We start from the raw sequence: 4,401 nt of genomic DNA, 5'->3' as shown, positions 1-4,401 counted from the left end.
TTAACAAGAAGTAGGTGAGCTCATATGAAAGTTACAATTAATGATAGTAATATTCATTATTCAACATCAACTATTAAACATTGTTTACACTATTACACTTCCTTTCTTCGGACCACACAAAAAAACCAGAAAATTTTTTTTTTTAAAAAAAGAAGGAATTATCATGGTGAAAACACATACTAGCTAAACGATAAGATGTTAGGACAAACATACCTTATACCACCACATGGGCATCCCAAAAACAAATTTATGATATTAATTCACAACATATAAAACAACAATCAATTCCCAATGGCGGCTCCAACATTTCAAAATGAATATGAATAATATAACAAAATTATTAATTATTAGAATACTAATATACAAACTAGTGTAATGCATAAAGTTTGTTAGTATAGAAATACATATAATTAGATCATGCATCGCTATGTAAAGTTGTAAACTCACCTTTCAAAATAAGTGCATTGAATCATACATCGTTATGTAAAGTTTTCAAAAAAAATAATTAATTAGTTATACATATTTTATCTAATAATTTTTTTTTTTGAAAACTACCTTTAAAACTTAAAATCGTAATTAATGTAATAAAATCTTTTTGATGGTCAAACAATCACATTTTAACTTGTGAAAATGCTCCATTTGACAAAGCTCTATCAAATCGACATTTGAAACTTTTCTATTCTTTTATAATATTATATGATAAATATGATATGATATGATGATTCAACTTATATTATCACAATAAAAAGAGTGAAAGGGAAAATAATAGAAAGGGGATAAAACGAAAAGAAATTTTCTATAAGTCTACACATCTATAAATAAATAGATATAACTAAAATAAAAAACGTTGATATTAAATTTTTTTTTCCTTATATATTATCTTCTTATTAAATATCAGATATTGATTCAAACGAGTTTTTTATTATTTATGTTAGATTATTCTTTAAATTTTTTAAAAGTTAAAGATAATTGCTAATAATATTTTTTTATTTTTATTTTTGTAAGTATTAAGAAAGAATTTAGCTTCACTATATGTCAAATGGGTACTAATTGACGTAGTAAAAAAAAAAGGCAATTGAAAGATAAACACTATATAGTCCTATAATACATAGCACGTTTTAAGGGCACTCTCAAGTAAAATGCTCCATACCTTCCCATGTGGGACTTTTAATGCAAGGAGTTTTCAAGCTGATCTCTCATGTTTGGATTTATTGCAACCGAGTAGTTGTTACTTCCATTGCTAGATGCAATGTAAGTTTATTAATTATTTGACCAAACATTCAACTTATAGCATTGCTAGAAATAGGATTTGTGTCTGTTGAAGATTAAATATCACTTTTTAAATAAAGGTATGTTAGAATAATATTTATATTTATGCAAATTAATTAAAAAACCCAGATGCAAGTATTGAATATAGAAGAAGATCAAAGTTGTTCTGAGCATGTGATGCATGTAAGGTGTTCGACTGTATAAGGCCGGCCTTATAAATTTAAATGCCTTAAATTTTCGTTACATTAATTCATGTTGTTTTTGTTTTGGTTTAATTATTTGTTTTTAGGCCCAAAAAAAATATAATAAATAAGGCATTAAATTTTATGGTGTATTTATGCTCCGTCTTATAAAAAGACATTCCGTATGTATCACATTAGCAACATTACAACATAATATACTTTTAGTAGGGATATATTTACTGATTTTTAATTTAAATATCGCTATTTTATCCATATACCTATTTATTTTAGTTTTTTTACGAGCATTTCTTAAACCAATTATCATGTACAAATACAACTATTTTTTGTCTCAAAAATTTCATAAATTTTTCTTTACAAATTCTTATCTGGATAAGAAAAATATAGCAATTTCTTTTAAAAAGAGTACATGTCATGTGGTGCGTTTAAAAAAATTTTTTAGAAGATATTTCTTAAACATGGGCATTAAACTTGCTGGAGATATTCCTATTAAAAATATATTCACTCCAATTCATAACTGATATTCCATTTGCTTTTTGGACACTATTCATCTCTTATTTTTAATTTGTATTTTATTATTAATCTATAAGTTAAAACATAATTAGGTGAGATCTTATTTGATTCGTCTTAATGTAAGAATTATTTATATCAACTTTTCATAATTTTTAATTATACACAATTAGAAATATAAAGAATTAAATAAATATATTGGATAAAATATTAATTTTTTATTATTATTTCCACCATTTAATATGAATGGCCTTTGCTTTGGTGTGTGATAGAATAGCCCGTGTGCGTGATCCTTAACATTCTCGTAGGTTAGTACAGTGAAAAGTAAGAAGTGGGCGCAGTAAAATTAGTAATGCACTGTACTAATTCTTAATAGGTCTGATACGTCTCTGTTGAATATAGTTTTACAGATGCAGTAGCATAGCACAGAAGGTTTGATAAGATTGCTAGCCACATAACATACAACCACTCCGAAAGTACTCCTTACCGAAACATTACAGATTTCTAACTTCGAAAGCCCATGTGCGGATGTGCCATCACTGAACAAGTGACAACTACTTTCTTTGTTTCATTTAATTTGCATTATTTGTTATTTTATTTCGTTTTAATTAATTTGTATTATTTTTATTTTTAGACAATGACCTATCATTTTCTTTTAATCTCATCTATACATTTTAACTCTTTTAAATTTATCCATACAATTTAATCTCTCTCTTTATTTATTACCATTATCCACCTTTTTCTTAAAAAACACTAGCTTTCTCTTTGCATCAGAGAATATCTCACAACATTGCCAGTTTTCTTCAAATAGCCAAACCAATCATACACCAAATCTCCCTAACAACAGCAGCCTTGTGACAAAATCACTGTATCCCTGTACCTGACCTGCTCACACTAGATACATCCACACAAGCAACCTGCAGCACCAGTCCTACGCAAGCCAATTGCATCCCCACCCAATCAAAGGCCGTAAAGCAGATTGAAAATTCTTGAAATCAGTTGAAAGTTAAAAAAATAAGAAAAAATTAGTAGAATAATTCAATCTTTTTAAGATATTTCACCTATTGATTAATATTATAAATAATCTCAATTATAAGGTAATTTACTAAAAAAATAAATTGAAAATTAGTTTAAAACTAGAGAAAAATTTTGAAAATTTACATAAAAAGTTCTGAATAATAAAACAAAATCATAAATTTTTTTAACAATTTTTTCAATTTTGTCGCTATTTTGTTTTAGTTTATCTTTTTTTTTAAATAACACTTACTATAGCAAGTCATTGGGTTACTAGGTTTGTTCTAGCAAAATATTTTCTAAAGTTAGGATTATTCATGGTTAATCAATAGGTAGAATTATTATATGAAAATCATAAAAAATTTGTATTATTCTAAGTAATTTTTCAAAAAATAATTATGTTATCACTTATCAAGATCTATGCAAACATATACCCTATTGATAGTTTTTATTGTTAACAATGGACAAATCTTTTCAAGACCGAAGGAGCATTTTCTAACACAATTTAGACCCCTGTCGTTGACTGATTTCATAAATTATGCCATTAGTTCATGAATACAAACATATTGGGGATCATCTTTTAGTTAGTTTGATAAATGACAAATACACAAACAGAAACCCTAAAACAAGAACTTTTCTAAATTGGTTCTACTACTGTTCTTGTGTAGCTTCTGACCGGTGTACATGTGATACAATCAATAATATGTCTAAAGAAATATAAAAACGATCATAAAGGACAAAACAATAAACAAGGCATAAGTGACATAGGTGTAGGCGTAGGTGACTATCCAAGGTCTAGGACATAATACGACATCTCCAACTAATTTCATCCGTCATCAACCAATTAGAGAGGTACAACTTGCTCATCTCATTCCTAATTTTCTCCTCCCATATTTTCCTTAGGCTTACCGTGACTTCTTTTTCCATCAAACCTAATGCTTTCAACCCTTCTCATAGGTGCATTGGTGGCTTCCTTTGCACATGCCCGAACCATCTCAATCTACTTTCACACATCTTTGCAAAAATTGATGGCCACAAGACAAACTAGATTGAGGGTAGGAAATAATGCTACGAGGAAACTACCAAAATCCATTCGTATCGAAGGCCATGAGGGAAAGAATATTGAACAAAAATTGCTATGTACGGGTCCCTAAAATTTTATGTGAGTGTATGAAATTAGGAAATAGTGGAAAAAAGAAGAAATTTATGGTTCTAAGTGGCCTTATGAACAAAGAAGATTTTTGTTTGTAAACAGCTCACCAGTATAACCCTGCCTACCCCGGTTGCATACAACTCTTCCATTGAAGTCCAATATGACACTCCTATCGCAAAAAGATATCTTTCCAACTCTTGGCAACGTTCATTGGAGGGCATGGTTGAATTGTTAACAACGAGCCTTTTACAATCA

Source organism: Amaranthus tricolor, chromosome 6 (genome assembly GCF_026212465.1).
Source record: "Amaranthus tricolor cultivar Red isolate AtriRed21 chromosome 6, ASM2621246v1, whole genome shotgun sequence".
Lineage (NCBI taxonomy): Eukaryota > Viridiplantae > Streptophyta > Magnoliopsida > Caryophyllales > Amaranthaceae > Amaranthus > Amaranthus tricolor.
This window is presented reverse-complemented; position numbering follows the sequence as displayed.